We start from the raw sequence: 19,988 nt of genomic DNA, 5'->3' as shown, positions 1-19,988 counted from the left end.
ACAGTTTTCAAGAAACTACAAAGTGCAGAGTGGGTGGTGGATGATGCAAATTGCCTAAAGGAAACCTGACTAAATTGTAGCTTCTCAAATGGGAGACATGTAATACATGATCGAACACTTTCTATTCTTTGTGAAATATTGCCACACACCCTGTAGAGTCACTATTTAAATCTTTAGAAAGCATACCACAAGTTTGGCTGACTCCACCTGGTAAATCAGCGTCCTACAGCGAGCAAGTCCTGGTGCTGTCAGACTGATCCATGGACTATGGATGACCTAGAAACCTGGGCACAGCCACACTTAAAACTGAGAGTTAAGCTATGGATTGAGTTGAAAAGAAATCATGCAACCAGGGTGTATCATAAAATCAGGGGTCAAAAGCAGTAGAAGGTGAAAACTACGTAATTTATCAAAAGCCAAAGACTAGATGCAGTTTGCAGGTCAAGAGAGAGCAGCGTACAAGGTGGACAAGTCATAAGGAAGAAAGGGAAACAGAGGGGGCCAGAATAGCCAATGTCCCTCATTTCGTGCTTAGGTTTGGAAGAGTTGAAACTGGATTTCTTAGTTGGAAGCAGACTGAATCTTGGGGCTTCAGCAGAACAGGAGATTATTATCAGCTTATTTTTCTTCGGTGTCAGACGAAAGTAACAAGTACCCATTCTGCTCACCTATGTATACTTGAGTTCAAAAGTGGATTGGAAGATAAAAATTCATCAGCCTCTCATGTTCTGACCAATTTGTATAATAACGCTTCATATGAAAAGATCTAATCTCCTGAGGTTTAATTTACTTTTACTATCATATTTTCTCAATGTTTATTGATTCAAGGTGTGTGTGTGTGTGTGTGTGTGTGTGTGAGAGAGAGAGAGAGAGAGAGAGAGAGAGAGAGAGAGAGAGAGAGAGAGAGAGAGAGAGAGAGAGAAGAGTTGATGTTTGTGTGCTATGGCGCATGTATAGAGGTCAAAGGACAATGTTTCGAATCTGTTCTCTTCCACTACCTTGTGAGATCTGGGAACTGAACTCAGGCCTCTACCCACTGAGCAGTATCACAGTTATTTTAAAGGGAGGTTTACTGCTGTAACATCTATGATCTGCTATGTGTCAAAAACTTTATGTAGGTGCTGGAGTGATGGTTCACCAGTTAAGAGCACCTCCTGCTCTTACAGAGGACCAAGGTTCAGTTCCCAACACCCAACTGCTGGCTCACAACCACTTGAAATTCCAGTTCCAGAGGATCTGATCCTCTCTTGGCATGCATTCAATCTTGCATGCATGTGGTGCAACTGGGCACATGTGCATACACATGCATAAAAAATAAATGAAATTTAAAAAAGTAGTTTGTACAGATTACTTTGCCCCTTCTCTGAAATGGAGCTTATTAGTCTCATACAGAGATGGGCGATTTCAATTGATTTCCAGTTTTATTATTGTAAATGGTCTCTTTTGAAAGACCTCTTTCAATATTTTTCCCTTCAAAGGGGGAAAATATACGAAGCCTGTGCATGTATAAACATGCAATTCTGTGTATTTCCAATTTTCAAATGTATCTACAAAGCAGGCAGTGAAGCTTGATTTATCTCAATTTTCATTAGTGAACATTAGAATTTGGGGGTTTGTCTGCAATGTTGTACATGGCTAATGAATCTGAGCTACACTTTCTGGATGGACTGCACAGAGCAGGCCAGATGCTGATGTTTCTCCCTTTGCCCTGCTCTTCTCTACTTGACTCCAATGCCAAACTGAGCGTCAAGCACTTTATGGGCGTTTCCTTTTATACATATAGACACTGGTCATTCTCAAATGAAGATGGTGAGCCTGAACTCAGCTGACTGGCAATGATGGTTATCCACAATTCTCGGGAGTGCTTACATTTTTTTTTTTTTAACCATGTTTTTCTGAATGAACAATAGGACGCCTATCTAGCCTAGATAGCTTTTCACTTAGGACTCCTCCAAGAATTTCTACCCCCCAAAACTTCCTTCATTATCACAACTGCCCTACTCTATGTCTTTAAAAGAACTTCACCCTGAGGAAGCAAATCATTTCAAGATCATTTGATCTCCTCTAACATCACGTCTTTGGGGCTGAAAATAAATTTTCATTTTCTTTATGTCCTGGACCTTCACAGTTAGGCTCAAGACAGCTGTCCATTCTATTCTTTTAACACCTTCACTCTTCAGAACGTCTCTTCTAAATTTTTCTCTTAGAACACAAAATGACTGTGTTTTCCTTTAGTTTTAGAAAACAAACAAGCAAACAAACAAAAACTTGTAAATTCCTGTTTGATTTACCATCTTGGCTAATTATGTGCTTTTCCTTCTTTGTAAACCAGACCGTTATAGCAAGGGTCAGACTCCTATTTTTTTGATGAGCAGACTTTAAACTACTCCCTGCCCACAATACTTACAGTCATTGCAGTGAAGGAGTCCCTGCATGCCACTTGCAAATATGTTTCTACTCGCCATTTTAAATTACTGTTGCCTTTTGGAAGAGAGAGAATGTCTTCCTTTGTCAAAATGGCAATGGGAGGCACACATGACAATCCCTTTTCCTTATGACTTGGGACTGCACAAAGCTGTCAGTTTTGAAAATGACACTGTGGCACAGCCTTTCTTTAAGATGGTGTCTTTCATTTTTGACTCCCGCTGTTTCTGACAGTTGAAATGGCAGCAGGAGGTAGAAACTAAAGCAAGTTCTCTTGGCATTTGCCCTTAGGTAGAAATTAATAATAGAAGAAGCAGGCATGTGCTTAAAAACAGTTAGTGTCAGATGTCACGCAATGCAATGTGACCAGTCCCCTAATGAGATGACCCAAACTGTCTATAATTTCCCAAAGAGAGACGTAATTCTCACTCTTGCTTGCAGCGTTCATCTGCATTCTTGTGCTTGTGGAGCATTTGATGTGTTCTGGGTTATTATGCTCCATTCAGGAACCATGCCAAGGCCTGCAACTGGATTTCTTAATCTTAAATTACTTGACTGCTTTGAATACGATAAATGTGGGTTCTAATTTCTCTTTGCTGCAACTATATCTCTGATGCATTTCCCAATTCATTTTTTCATCAAAAAGACATTATTGAATGTTCATGGTTCTGCTGAGTTCAATCTAAATATTAACTCCATTGTTTTACAGATTTATTAGAGATCTAGGGACCTTCTAGCTTACTTACTTTGTTTATGGGTTGTTGGATTTTATCATCTCTTTCGTTTGTCTGATGCTTTCTTGCTCTGCACCATCAGCTGGTTTGTGTATAACATTTGCACTTCCTTTCTTTGTGGAAAGATGTTCTGTTATCAGGGCTTGGGATCTAGACACACAATAGAATTTAAATGATCCTCTCCCAAACCTCACTTTGCTAGCTGAATACCCATATTCAGCTCTGGGAATATGCCATGGCACTTAGCTCTGTGGTTATGTATGAGATATACAGTCTTTCTTTCAGCTCAATAAATTTTCATATCTGCTCCTGTGATACCTAACAAGTGCCTTCTCATGTACTTTAAACTCTTACGCAGTTTTCCTTTCCTTGCTTCAGGTGATGTGTATTGATTTATTCATCACTTCCTTCTCTTCATGCTATAATCTCTGCAGCTTTCTCAAATGCCTCTTTCTTAAGCTTGATTGCTCCTTGTTTTTCTCATTTATCTATTTTGATCCACTTTATTCAGGATGCTTTCCTGAATGGATGGGCCCCCTAGCTCTTGGGCAAGATTAATTACCCTTTAACAATATCCATTTCCTTTGCTTTTGTATGGATTATTGATCACATACACTTAACTTTATCTACTTTGAGTAAACTTCCAAAATGTGTTTTATGTAGACTGTTTAACCATTTAATGTTTTTTCATGATTTCTGGTTGCAGTTAATACTTAGCTATTCTGTTCTAATTCCTAATCTGTCTTCATCACTAGTAAAAATTGAGCTTATTATTATTCTATTTTTACTATTTCATGTTAATAAACAATAATCCTATTATAAGTACAAATTGTAATACATTTTTATTTTAAAGTTATATTCACAGCATCTTTGATACTTTGTTTATGGGGATACACCAATTAACTAATTTCATTCAAATATTCTTGTCTATTTTTCTTTTTCTGAGTGTCTGTATTGCTTTGTTGAAACAAAACACAGCTGTGACTTCAGGGGAAGTAAGAGCTAATTTATTCTGAGGTAAATTTGAGTAATTATGGCTTGGAAACACAAATTCAGGTTGCCGCAAATGACATGTTCCACCGTGGCAGTGGTTACATGAACTTTTATTAGTTATGGAACAAAAGAGAGTCATTCCTCAGTGAATTTACCAAACATATTGATGGGGAGTACAGGTAGAGAAAGTACAGCCAACTGGGAGAAACTCTGTTCTGTGTTTCAGACAAAATCCATGACATTCTGAGCTTTTTTCTCCTTTGATTTGTTTGTATCAGGTAGTGGTTTGCTAAGAAGACATTTCAAAGGTTTTTTAACTTGATAAACAAAAGTGTGATAGGTCAGAAAACTGGAATGGACAATGAAGGCTTGTTAAGGGGCCCAAAGTTAGCTCTGGCTCTACAATATTCTAACTCTCAACAACTAGGAAATCCTTACTAAGTCTTACAGATTCTTTAACATTGGCATTTTTCTTCTAGGAATATTAGTTTAAAGTTTATATACAAGTGGCATTTTACTATTTGTTCTGATAAAAGGCTGTGTTTCAAAACCACATGTTGAGCTGTAGAGAAGTCATCACAAGAAGACCATCTCCTTGTCACACCTATAAATTGTCATCATGTTACTGAGGTGTAGCAGGGTCCTTTGTTGTTGTTCCCTTTGGGGGAGGGGGCCAAGTAGGCACCGAGTCAAACCACACAGACTCCGGGAGAATGTTGAAACAACAAGCTCAGTTTATTCAGGAAGAGGCAAGCCTTATATACCCTCCACCCAACTCTGGGGCGGGGTGGGGTGTGGGGTGGGGGTGTCTGATGAATATGCATCTGCTGGTGTGACATGGCTGCCTCTCATTGGTCCGGGTCATCTCCAGATCATGTTTCAGCTGCTGTTAGGCAGGTTGGCTCTCAGAAAGTATCTTTTTTACTTGTTTGGGCCATCTGGCCCTCAAGCCAGTTAGGGATGAGTCATCCCACAGCATTAAGCAAAATGGCAAAGTAGGAACAAGCCATCAAGAGGTCCTACAATGCACTGCTAGCCTTCTTCATTATTAAACCTGGTTTAGTGCCACGTGAGTGAATATGGTGTGCATGCCTCCTTCTACCTGGGAGATATAATAGCATACATCGATTTACTCCTTCATCCTCTGCCATTATAATCAGCAGTACCACACTGCCAATTTGGGCCCAAGAATGAAGAAAACATGGCTACTGTGCAATAGCCATGTGATATCAGTAAGTACTAAACTGTATTGTAAAGTTACTGAAGCTAGGAGCTATTGGCTACTGACTAGCAATAATTCTACTGATAAGGAGCATGCATTAAGCACACTCCTGATATGTAATAACATATTTGCTGGGTGCAAATGATTTCAAAAAGTTTTGACAGTTAAGAATATGAATTTTATCCAAGATTTAAAAGTTAATGCAAAATTCAATGGCATGGTACTAATATTTAAAAAGGAACTATAAAATCTTAGGTGAAATTCAAACTTATATAGTCATTAAACTAAAGAACCCTCAAATGTATAAAATTATGAGTTGTCATAGCAACATACCAATAATATTAATTTAGAAGGTTTTTTTTTGAAATTCTAAGGAATCCTTGAGTTGAGCCATCTATTTTATTCTTTGGAATAGACAGAAAACTCTCTAAAAATTAGCTTCTTTTTATGATAACTGGGTAACTCATTATGTTTTTTGAGTCAGCAAATCCTGCTGAAGATTATAATTGTTAGGTAGAACTTTCTTAAATTTGAAGAAAATTATTTTCCCAAATGTTCATTTCTCCTCTACTGGGAAATTGGCTTCTGAGTCAGCTAGTTTTTCTCCTGGACAACCACAATTACCAGACTGAATTCATATATATATATATATCACTATCTCCTCCCTATTAGCTACACTTTGCAAGTTTTACCCTCAAGAACAGTTTAGATTAAACCTCTTCTCCTCTTCACATGACAGTTCTTGAAATGTTTGATGACAGCCGCCATCATGTTCCCCCTACAACCATATGTTAGCCCTAAATATTCGTTTTCTTCAACCATCCATTGTGGGAGAAAGTGATTGCTTTCCTCCTTAGACTTTCATTTACAAATGCTTCTCTTCAGGTGCAATAAGAACTGCGCCTGATGAGGCAAAACGGGTGTCATGGTTTCAGAGTTCAAGAGGAGGGTTCTTCTCGGTCTTTGGCTTCCATTTCTCCAGACTGAGATCGCACTAACTCTTTTAGAAGTTGACTAAAACAATGTTACCATCTTAATCCTCTAAGACTTTAATTCATAATTTGTCATCCAGAAGAGGGATTTCTCTATGATTTCTGAGTGTAATAGGTTTTTTGAAAACAATATAAAGCTGTGCATTTATTCAAAATGTTTTTGAAAAAAAATTTTTGAGGCAAGTTTTGCATATTAAACCTAGAGACTACAACTTAAATTAAAAATTTAAATTTGTGTGTGCTTTTAGATCAACATTATTTGTTAATTTATGAATGATATGTGAGATTTCCCTTCAGTTTATTTCTTTGGGATGATATACTACTATAGTTTAGCTGTATAACAGAATTATTGATATATTTATTCTACATATATCAAAGTTAAAGACATCACTGGCAAAATTTTATGTGAATTATTCATTCATGGATATTTTCCATTCCATTCATGTTACTTCCAAAAATAATATGTGCAAATGAAAATTAGTTTAAAATATTCAACATCATCAATAGAAAAATAAATAATAAATGACACATTATATTAAATATTATATGAAGTACAAAACCAGGAAGCCGTTTACTGTGATGTTTGATGGTGGGTTTCTGGCTACCCTTGGGGTTCAGTAGACTAACTGGAAGAGCTGCATCATGGGTGCTGTTAATGCTTTGTTTCTTATGCTAGGCATTAGACACATGATTAGTGAGAAGTCATTGATATATTTACTTATGACAGACACATTTCTATATGTGTCTCACAACTTCAGTTGAAAGTTATAAAATACATTGCATGTTTCTCTAATAGAAATTCTAATCATGTTTTTCTAAGTTACTGATTCCACTTTCTAGACGATTGTAAGGTAAATCCTATTTTCAGACTGTCATCTAGTAGTCATATTATTTCTCCTCCAATACCGTAATTATTTCACTTACATTATAACGAACCATGATGGAAGGAAACAGAGATAACTCAGTTTGCAAAGTTCTTGTCATGCAAAAAATGAAGATCTGGGTTTGGATCCCAAGCATTCATGTAAAATGCCAGTCTTGGTGATGCCTGCATGTAAAACCAGAGGGGAGATGCCTGCAGATTACTGGCCAGTCTGGAAGTTTAGACAGTGAGTCGGGTTTCAAAGAAAAGATGGCCAGGTCATAAAGAATAACACTGATGTTGACCTCTGGTCTTCATACACACACACACACACACACACACACACACACACACACACACACGCACACGCGCACACACACACACACACACACACACACGCACATATAGACATACAATAAAAATAAAAAAAACAAACCATTGTGGACTTCCTAAGGTTTTTACATTGGCTAATATATTGTAACTTTAACAAATGCTATCTCTGCAGACAGTACTTTCCAGGGATTGTGGTGCCAAAGGGATCTAGAATTTTTTTGAATGAAGTTGTCATTGGATACTGATACCTTTTGCTTCTCTCCTCCAAGACTCCATGATTTATGCCTAGAGGAATTAAGCTTTTTTACATAACTGACTAAAGACTCACAATTCTATATTCTGTTGGCTTCAGGCCCTGTCTCGTGTAATCATGCATCTCTCCTGAAATCTGCTGAAAGTGACAAAATGTGTCCATTAGTAATAATTTATTGTCATTTTGCTTTAAGACACTATACAGAACCATAATTAATAATACATTAAAGGGAATGCAGTCAGTAGGTTCTGGCGACTAAAGCTGGAAAGATCAATAAAGAGAGGTAAGGAAACACCGGAGAAGGAGTAGAAAAAGCTTCAAAATAATGAAGAAGGTAAAGAATAAAGACTGGAGTAGAAGCAAGTGAGAAGTGAAGAGACATAAAGGTGACCAGTCTATCCCATTCCCACTCTGCCCCAATGCTACCATGATTTCCCTTTCTTTCTTTGTTTTGGAAAATAAACAGTATCTTATTTATTCATTTTTATCATTTAAATTTGTTCTTTGAAAATGCCAAACACATTTTTTTTTCTTTTTTTGCTTTTTCGAGACAGGGTTTCTCGGTGTAGCTTTATGCCTTTCCTGGATCTCACTCTGTAGCCCAGGCTGGCCTTGAACTCACAGAGATCCGCCTGCCTCTGCCTCCTGAGTGCTGGGATTAAAGGCGTGCACCACCACTGCCTGTCATGCCCTCATCCACTTTTTATTTCCTCCGCCCACTTTAACCTCTCCCTTCTCCTTAGAGGTCCATTTCTCATGGCCACCTTCTCTTTGTTTAGGCTTGTTGGACTAGTGTTAGCAGACAGCTCCACTATCTATTTTCACTCAAGAAATCATTTTTAATAATAGGTTTACTTTTTTCATTAATGTGTTTGTGTGTGCAAATGGGTGTATGCTGTGTGTGTGTGTGTGTGTGTGTGCGCGCGTGCGTGCGTGCGTGCGTGCGTGCGTGCGCGCACACCCATAGAGACCATAAGAGGTCTTTGTGTCTCCTGGAGCTAGCATTACAGGTGTTGGCGAGGCCCCTCAGTGTGGGTGCTGGAAACTGAACTGAGGTCCCCCAGAGAGCAGCAAGCTCTCTTAAGCACTGAATCATCTCTCCAGCCTCAAGAAATCCCTTTTTATTCCTTTTTGTTATTGCTTTGATCATTGTAAGAAACATTTTCTGAGGGTTGCCAATTCACTTGCTCCTGAGGATGCCAAAGAAATACAGCCCCAAAGGTTCTGCCCTGAGGGCACTTGCTCTGTCTCAGCCTTTCTGTGGCTTCAGTTATCCCTGCCCAGTCGGGATTTTATTCCTTGGTGTGTTCCTCTAGGGGTGATAGATGCAGCAGTTAACATTAGATATTAGATATTAGAATTCATGCCTCTGAAGTTATACCTTTTCTTATAAAATTCTAAATATATTGGTGTTTCTAATTACATAAATGTGCATAATATAGCTTTAGATTGAAACCTTTTAAATGTGTGCTGCTCCATTTATTTAGGATTTTTTTATTGAATTCAGTTTGTTCTATTATTTATTTATTTACTTTTTTATTATATCAAAAATTCCATTGTATATATTCATCTTATGTGGTATTGTATTACATAATGATATTTTCATACAAGCATGTGTTTTATACTAGGCATGTTCACCTTCAAACTGTGTATTTTAAAGGTCAAGTTGTTAAAAAATAAACATTTCTCAAGTTATGTTCTAAAAAAGTAAGGTTAGATAATAAGACAATGATTATGCTAATGCAAAGAGAAAAGAAAAAACAAAACTATATAGTACAGACAACTGCTTTAAGCCATCAGTGATTAAACAGCCCTGGTGGAGCTTAGCGTGACTTTAAATGTTCAAATGTTTAACTTTTCTTACATTATGTGTGACACTCGTAGGACTGGATTGCCTTAAATTCTCAGACACAAAATCTGTTTGCCTAGTAAATCCAGACAGAATACTAGTCTCATGGGATCAAGTAGAGTTTAAAAAAAAATCATAAATAACTTTTAGAGTGCAAATAAACTGACAGACAGACCTATGTGTCTCACATAGCAGCTGCTCATGCACCCATGGCACTGTGATGCTTTCTCCCTGGTTCTCCAGCATCAGCACTCATTTGCTTTTAAGAGCAGGCTGAGATCATTGGGGGCACACTCATTCTTCTTAATTGTTTTATCTGCTGTCTGTGGACACCCCCTGTGACATTCTGACTGCTTTAGAGGCCTGGGCAACCACACTCTAGTCATCACCGTCAGAGTGAAGTACAATCTCTTCACTGCATCCAGTCAAGGGTGCTGCTTTGTTCCAATGTATGTTGCAGGTGGAGTCAGAGCTGTGCAATTTTCTCAGCATTCTAGCTATGCAAAATTACTGTAACTACTAAATTACGATTTGTTGTGTAATACAGCAGTCAATTTGATTCCGTTATAATAGAATTTAAATTAAAACTGTCTAATATCTATTGCATGATTTAATAATTTTAATCATTTACACCTTTAAGCATTTATACCACTTATTTATTTTTTTCTTATACACTTGACATTTTAATATAGATAGTATCGATTGCAGAGAAAAGTTCTTTTGGTAAGGACTTTACTGATACAATCACTAAAATCAGCTAATTACAATCAATTGATTCATATTTATTGGAGGAAATATTTTTCTGCACAACTCTAACAATAGAGAATGAATGTGAATACACAGTATACTTCCCTCTCTGAAGCTGGAAAACATTACAAGAGAATAATTGAATAATCCACCATGAAACCTAAGAATACTTGTTCAGGGGCTTAGAGAACCACTGAGGTGGTGATGAACCAGGAGAGTTGTGTTGGATTTCGACGAGCAGAAGAAAGCTGAACAGATGTCTTTGGCAAGGCTGAAAGCTTGGATTGCACGTGAGGCTTTGAGGGAGGAGACTGTGAGTGCAGCAGTTGGTATATATTGAAGCAGTGCAGTGCAGTTGAAACTGGCCAGTAGTGCCAAACTGTAATTATCCTGCAAGGGTATGGAGATGAATAGATACAAGAGGAGAGAGGGGGAAGCCCACAAACTTTATGGTCATATGTGACAGATGATAATAAACAATATTTACTGTTAGCTTGTCTTGTGCTGAACCATGTTACAAAAAGTTTACACAATTTAAGTTATGTCAATCATGGACCAACTGAGTGTAGGAGCTATAGTTTGCATTTGACTTGTATCCCAAGGTACATGTGCCAGAAGCTGGCTAATGGTATGACAGGGTGGTGGGGGCTTAAGGCGTGGGGCTACACCCTCAGAAGGAATTGGTGCAGCTCTCCTGGGACATCAGCCAAACCCTGACTTCCTTGGTGGTTATTTGCTTTCCAATGTGCAGTCTTGCCCTGCTGTCTGCCATAGCATAATTACTAGGATAATGTTGATAACGGCACCCTGGCCTGAACTTCCAAAACTGTGAGCTGCACTGTGAGCTTCATGGTAGAAACTACTTAGCCTCAGGCATTTTTTTTATATCACCAGAAGATAGGTGCATGTAGTATATATCCTGATTTTCATTTCACGATGAGAGAATGGAGACAGTTGGAGAGTGCCACTCTACAGTTGGATACAGATGGGCCAAGACTGATAGTCAAGAAGATTAGCTTCTCAGATTGCTTATGGAAATACTTGTCCATTCAATATCATAAGGAGGCCATGGGCTGAATAACTAAAATAGCCTTCCTAAGTATGCAACATTATGCCAGCTTTCAGGTTGGTATAGTCTAGCTCCAAACTCCAACTATGATAGCTACAGTTGAAGCTTCTGCTGGTATGAGCATACAATTGTGACTTGATTTAAATTGCAACAAAGGGGAAATATCCAATCAATAATTAAACCAACAGTTATAAGCAGTGGCATATTATAATATATACTAACTACTTTTAGAGGTTCTAAGGGTATAACTTGGTGACTTTATAATTGGTAAAATATTTTATTGTTTACATTTTGGAATTTACCTAAATACATCTTACAATTGCTTATTTATACATATTTCTTTCTATCTATTACAGTTTCCATAGACGACTTCTGTATTTATCCTTACTACTTCCTATACCGATGCTTTCAGGATCAGAAAAGAAAAAGGTACAAAAGAGTCCCATTCCACATGATGGAAATAACAATGGTAAGTTTCCTTGGTCATAAAGCATCTTAGTTTTGCTTATGAGAATAGACTTTTAAATAGTTACAAAGTTTGTGATGCCATTAGGAGCTTCAAATTAGCCACAAGGAAGTACATTTATATCCTGAAAGTTGAAACATGCCCAAAAGCAAGATTTAAAAAAAAATCAGTCAATGAATACAAATATTACCCCTTTATGAGAAAATTTTAGGTTCTATCCTCACTCTTTCAAATGCTGGTGCCTTCTTTTTCTTATTAAAAATTTCTTCCAACATTCTCTCCAAGGATGGACAGAATCCATATTTCTTGAACATTTCATGTGTCAGTGACAGCATTCATCTAACCTGTTTGGGGATATTCCTGACAACTTGGTGAGTTAATAGACATTCTTGCTTTCAAGCCGGAGCATTGTGGCTTCTCTGTTAAATGCCTTTTCTGAAATCAATAAATTATATGGATTGGAGCTGAATTTCTTTCTATGTCAGGGATATGAGGTTTCATTTTCCATGAGCTTTCCATTTTATTCTGATTATTGAGGAACGTGTCAGCAAGTTAGCCGGGGTTCACTCCTCGTTACTAAATTTGGATCTAGTCTTGGAACGTAATGAACATAGTTCCTACATTTATTTACTGATTCTGCAAGTATTGAGGAGGTAAATAGAGCTCAATGGGAGAATGTGTAATGATCTCTGAGAGGGGTGAAAGTGGGATGCACCTGAACAGGAGGAGGAGAAACAGAGAACATTGCTCCACGTTGAGAAACACTTAGAAAATCCTTCCAGGGAGCAAATATTTCCATGTCATATCTGAGAAGTCTTGGCTCATTCCTCTTCCTATTAAGCCCGGACTTGGAATCAGTGCTTAGCACATGTTCCACAAAGGCCTTCTGCACCACTGGTGCGGTGAACTTTACAATGGAGTCTGCATTCTACAGTGTAAAATTTGGCATTTCGTAAGTTCTAGTTTGCCTTTGGCTCGGGAGGAAAGACATACCTAAATTGTATTTGTCTTAACTACTGAATTTTGTTTTAAAATCATTGAAGCTTAAAAGTCTGTATCTCGCATACTGGAGCTCTCCTAGTAATCCCCTACTTATTATACTGCAGATATAAACAATTTGCTGAACTTGTTTTATTACTTAAATTTATTATTTGGCAATTTCATAATTGTATGAATGCATCTGGTTCCTCTCAGAATGCTTTTAGCCACTGACTCCTTCTCTTTTCCATGTCCACATCTCTGTTCATCCCTTTGAACTTTGCTCATGGCATACATGCAGAGAGTCATTCACCTGCTCTTAAAGAGCAGTCACATCAATAGGAAATAACATTCATGATCCTTTTATGTATATTTAGTATAGACATAAGCACAAGTAGATGTTTAGTATTACTACAATTATTTGCCTTACTTCCATTCTAAATTTTAGCCTGTTCATAAATTCTAACCTTAGAAGTACCTTTGTCAGTTTCTTCTTTTTTTGTTTGTTTGTTTATTAAAGACCCAATTCAAAGAGAATTATAGACCAATTTCCCTCATGAACATTCCTGCAAAAATACTCAATAAGATACTGGCTAACCAAATCCAAGAACACATAAAAAAGATCACCCACCATGATCAAGTGGGGTTTGACAATTTCTTGACTACATACTCCTCATGAAAATTAACAAAATTGTCTGTTATGTTCTGATTTGTATCTTCACATTATTTATATATTGAAGTCTTCATGAGCTCAGGATGAACATAATTGGAAATCGAACGTTTAAAGAGGGAATAGAAGTCAAGTGAAGTCATTATGTGGAATCTGGGTGCAATATGATTTACATCTTTATAAGAGAGGAGGGTGCACATGCACACACACACACACACACACACACACACACACACACACACACACACACAGAGAGAGAGAGAGAGAGAGAGAGAGAGAGAGAGAGAGAGAGAGAGAGAACTCTGGTGCCACTTTAATATTTGACTATAGGCCCAGAATTTCAGAAAAGGAATTGGTTAGGCTGCCCACTCTGTGGCATTTCCTGATGACAACCTGGTGCAGCACTTTGGACAGCAGAGCAGGCTCCCTGCATTATTTCATTATATAATCTGTTTTCACTGCTACCCTCCTCTCCGAGGTTCCTACCCCATGCTTCCAGGCTATGGGGAGGACCAGTGCATTATTTACTAAGCAGTCTGATGTAGAGAGTTTAGTAAGGCAGGTAACCATGGTGGGCATAAATGTACAAGCAAATTCTCTGCTTTGCAGCTGGACTCCTTGACTTGAATAATTGTTTTGCACCTGTTAGTTTTATATCCTTAGGTAATTGACTGATTACTTGTGCTTTAATTTCTTTATCCAAGAAACAAGGATAATAACATTTTTTTCATAAGCAGATAAAAATTAAATAAATTAAAACACTCAAGTATATTGAACAGTTCTTACTACTGAGTGACTGGTACAATGTAGCTGTTATGCGAAGACTCTTACCTTTAATGTTTTATTTGAAGATACTGAACCTTAGTAAATAGAATTCTAGCAGCCTGGCTTAGCAACACTTAACGTTAGAAAGTTGAGATCTATTGCTTTTAAAACATATTCCTGGTATGCATGTGTTGTTAGTGGGCTTATAACAGATAGATAAATGATTTTTTCTCCCTTTTCTGCACACATACACACACACACACACACACACTCACGCGCGCTGCGCACACGCACACACATTTTTTATTAACACAAGAAGCAACCTACTAGCATTCTTCTCATTTAAAAAATAGTATGCATTATCAGACTTCCTAGGACTCTCAAGTCCTTTTGTTGAAAACCTTAGGTAGTATGTCTTCAACTATCTTGTTGGAGTAACATGGCAAATGTGGTATGTAGCCCATTGCTGATGAATGGACTAAAAATAACTTCAGTTGAATATTTTTCTTTTTATTATCACATTTTTCTCTCAAATTAGTGCTATAAAACCAAGGATACACTTTGAATGGTGTTTCCCTGATTTGAGATTATTGCTTTTGCTGCCTTTAGATTTTGTTCCCCGAGGGAGTTGCAGAAACAACTGCCTGTGCACATTGTGATCACCTAATCAGTTATATTATGCTAATAAGCTTTAATATGGTGTGGCCGTGGGTTCATAAGCAGAAACCTTATTGTAAGTGTCAAAATGGTTCTGATCTTAATATATCCCCTATAGTGATACATTAATAAGGGCTGTAGGAGCAAGTGTACTTTAGGCGGCTCTTCTTAAAGGACAGGGATCTTTTTGTTATTTGATTTGGAGAGTAAAACAGTGAGGGACAATAAATAGCTAACATTTAATTTTAAGATATAATATTTGCCTTCCCATAGTAATGGAGAATTTCTCTTGAAAAAAAAAAAACCTCATTTATCAGCCACCAAGACAGCACTAAGGACATGATAGGTATAGTTTTTACTCATGGTTGTCAAGTTAATAAGTAAATTGATGTATTGTGCATATCACTGTGCTATAGTTGTACAATATGTATGAAAAAATGATCTTTGTGCACAATAGTCTTGGATGGATGCTCTGTAGGTATAAAAGCTGTGGTCAAAGAAGTTCTGTAGCTTTGGTCCATGGTTGAGCTAGATCTAGAACTCATAATTTTGAAACTATTGGTTTTAACATTAAAATAATGTCTTCAATGAAAATATGTAATGGGCCGGGTGGTGGTGGTATCCATCTTTAATCCCAGAACTCGGGAGGCAGAGCCAGGTGAGTTCGAGAAACCCTGTCTCGAACCCCCCCCCCCCCCCCCGCCCCCAAAAAAGAAAATATGTAATGGGGCTAGTTATTTTTAGTACATACTCTACAAAAGGATCTCCAGAGTTGCTGTTTTTGGTTTGTGGTTTTTTTTTTTTTTGTTTATTTTCTTATACCTTATTTTAATCCTTTAGCTTCAATATTCTAGAGTATAAAATGGGTAAGACACATTAAATTAGAATTTTCTTCATGATATCTGTACTGAGAGAACATATTTGCTTTCATGAGGCAACTGGCAAGAGGAAAAGAGTGAAATTTCTTTCAGTGTGAGACTGACAGGAAACCTTTATGTTTCTCTTTAGTCTGTTTCCAGTATCAGAAGGGTAATGGCTGACTCAAAGTATTTCAGTTCGCAAATATGTACAGGGTTTCTTAAGCCTGGAATTATCCATGCAGAATACAGTCTCAGTGTCTGCCCCTCCTAGTAAGTGTTAACATCTAGAATGCACTTTATATCTATAGAGTTTGAGGCACTCTGATGGAAGATTATTTCTGATATTTAGAAAAAGGGTAGGTTGTCTCTTGGAGATTTCTAGCTGCTATGATTGACAGCTGGTTTCAGGTGCTTCTTTTTTTTTTCATTGCTTTGGTTATAGGTGAGTATATATCAAAATGAATTGATGAGCGATCTGCAGTGAAAGCAAAGTGGGATTTTTCTACCCTTGTGATCTCTAAAGATCTTAAAGAAATCATTTTTTAAAACAAATTGATTAAATATCATATATAAAAGCTCAAGTGGGACTTCTCTTTTAAATATACAGAAGAGATTTGGGAATTAAACTAGGGGTCTTTTAAACTGAATGCAAGCCAACTTTCAGGTAAGCAAACTGGTATTGGATTTTCTCTTTAGTGTTAATGATTCAAGACTGATTTATTTGAGTCAGCAAATGATGTGTTTCTGAACAGTGCTCACCCAAAAAGAGTGTGTACATCCTTCAGTCTAATGTCTGTTATTGATTAATTAATTAATTTTATGATATTGAGGCTCAACCTGGGGCCTCACATATGCTAGTCAAATCTCTACAACTGAGCCATATCACCAGCCCAATTTATAGTCTTTCTGCCACTAATGTTATTTTCACTAAGGAAAACTAATGTTCAGAAATAATGAACACTGGATGATTAATGCATAGATAAGATATTGAGTGACTTTTCTTAGGTCTAGGTATTGTCTTTCAAACTGAACTCACATTAAAAGAAAATACATTTTAAAGGCTTATTCTTGAAGGAGATAAAAGTTTAGGGAACCATAAATAAAATCTTCCTACTTGGGGATGCTTAAATTCCTTGAGGATAAGATTTTTCTGATGAAGCAGGGCTATATACTCATCTAGTAGCCCAAAGCCAAACTATTTACCTTTTCGCTGCTGATCTTGGAACACTATCATGTATGAAAAATAAAATTTAACTTTACCTTTGTGAAAAAATAGAGGTGATTATATGTTTATTTTTTACTTGCTATTATCAAGATTCTACAACACATTTTTTTTTATATATAATCTGGTGCTGTGAACTCTCTTTATGCTATTTGCTCTGGGTTTCTTAGATTGATGACTCAGCCAGAAGACTGCCAACAGAGACACCTATTGTAATGTTGCGTCAGTCACATCACATGACTCTTTTGGGAGAATTAACCTATAGTTGTAAAATAGATAATCAGTAGAGGGAAAAACCCCCTCAAAGAATCATGTTAATCAAGTACACAGTGTAGATGTAACCAACCATCTTATTAAATGAGAAACTCAGAACCAATGTAAAAGAGAAAGCCAAGAGGTCAGAGCTCAGAGCTAAAATCTTACCCTTCCTCCTGCGGTGCTCCTACTTCTCCGAAAGAGACCTACTTCCTGTGTGTTTGTCTTTAATATAGTCTTTCTGTTCTTCCTGCTCATTGGTTGTAAACCCAAACACATGACTGCCTCATCACTGCCTGTAAGTACAGCCCTCCAGGTCTTAAAGGTGTATGTCTCCAATGCTGGCTGTATCCCTGAACACATAGAGATCTATCTAGCTCTTCTACCAAGTGCTGGGATTAAAGGCGTGTGCCACCACCGCCACGCTCTTGCTATGGCTCTAATAGCTCTGACCCCCGGGCAACTTTATTTATTAACATACAATTAAAATCACATTTTAGTACAAATAAAATACCACCATAAATAACATAGTGTGTAAGACACTAGATTAGTATCAGCAGCTTGGCTGGCTTTGTAATTAGAAGGAATCAGAGGAAAAGATGACATATTTCATCACTGGTATGAGACATACATTATTTTTGTCATTTTAAAATCATAAAATCCTTCAGTACAGCAAGATTCCATGCAATTCCATCCTATTGTTGCATAACACCTAAGCTTTGGATTATGCTATGAAAGGAAAATGATGTGGTAGAAAACATAATTTTTAGAATCATACCCTCTTTAAGATGTGCCCTGCTTTTTGGTCTTGACTTCCTTAGCAAATGTTGATATTAATTTCAGGCAGCTGCAGCCACCTCATTTTTCCCTTTAGTGGCAAGAAATTTGAGATTTAATTTAGATTTCAGAAACTACTAACAGACATACAATATTGAGAACCAGTGAACTTTCCTTTATTATTATGATTATGCATGCTTTAATTTCTCATCGTGAGACTCCTTCTGCTGTCCCATGACTTTTGTTGTGCATAGCTTGAAATCTTCCATCCTACTTGATGAACAAATCTACATCTCCCCACCCCGTGTAGGAGAACCAACAAATAAAGCCCCCTGCTGTATTTTTCCCTCTGCTGGCTTCCAATTGTTCCTTTCCTGCTGTTCTATCCCCAGGCTAACTGGCCATCTGCTGCTAGGCCACAGCTACCTCTTCTGAATGACGCTCTTGTTCTCTCATCCCATTTCTAAATGCCTGGATGTTGCTATCCATTGTTTTTGCCACCTGCTGAAAAGCTGACAAAACAGGTCTCTATTTGGAGTTTGGGGTTTTGAATATTCTCCTGAGACATAGAAGTCTCATTTCTTATTTGGCAGATGTGCATGGTATGGAGTTCTTTCTGGAAGAAATCAACTTTCCTGTGGTGCAGCCCAGGCTCACACATGTTTTGATAAGTGTGCAATATCACAGACAACAGTTAGTCACACATACTCGCAAAGTGTGCTATTGATGTTCATGCTATTCATTTAATTTGATAATTAAACATTCTGTTTTCATTTACTGATAGGAAATTTGGACTTGGGGTTTCTGTGTTATATGAATAATATAAGAAGTGAGAAAATAGAAGGAGAAGCAACAGATATCTATATTTCAAGTATAGAGGTGGGCAGATCTCATGGCAGAGCCTCTTCTCTGGTAAGTTTAGTGTAGCCTACTCATATAATCCTATCTCTTCCTTGGTCAAAATCCCTATGGAAGTCAGGTTTGCTGGAACACAGCCCTTTCTAATGATGCTGAATAGCAAATGTCACAACTGTCTATTTTAGGATTAACATTTTTCTACATCACACCTCATGAAATCCAAGGACATAGCCCTCAGTTTTAAGTTGAAGAAAGCATTTCTATGCGGATCTAAGGTAAGACATTCCAGGCATATTATATTCTATAAGCCTAGACCAGTTAGAGACTCTCAAACAATTCAGCACAATAGAAATATAACATACATCATGTAGGTAATTCTGATGTTTCTAGTGATCAGACTGAAGAGAATGGAAAGAGCAGGCCCAGGGGTTGAAGAGCTGGCTAAGTGTCCAGTGTGGTTGCTGCACACACATGGAACCTTGAGCTCAGATTCCCTTCATGCAGGTAAAAAGCTGAGTGTGGCAGTGCACACAGGCAATCTTAGTGACGAGGATGTGGAGGAAACAGGACCCTGGGGGTTGTTGTCCAGTTTGTCAGAACCAACAGCTAGGCAAGGTTCAATGAGAGACCTGTTTCAAGAACTAAGTTGGAGAGTGACTGGGGAAGACATCCAGCACACTCCCCAGGCACACAAGGACACACACACAAAGATACACACACACACACACACACACACACACACACACACACACACACACACAGCTTTAATGTAGTTAACCCACAGTAGGATCATTTTCCCACCAGAACTCATAGACTAGTTAATAAAAACTCCGGTGACAGGGAAGGGATACCCTGTATTGAGCTGTTGGTCTGGGGTGTTCAACAACACCCCTCCACCCAGCATAGTCTATTACCCTTGGTTGATGGACACAATATGAAAGTAGGACTTTGTAATAGAAGACACCAAATTCATGAGACACAGGATTTGGAGAACTCAGGATG

This window comes from Peromyscus leucopus, chromosome 17 (genome assembly GCF_004664715.2).
Source record: "Peromyscus leucopus breed LL Stock chromosome 17, UCI_PerLeu_2.1, whole genome shotgun sequence".
NCBI lineage: Eukaryota > Metazoa > Chordata > Mammalia > Rodentia > Cricetidae > Peromyscus > Peromyscus leucopus.
The sequence above is the reverse complement of the archived record's forward strand: the minus strand, read 5'-3'. Positions refer to the sequence as shown.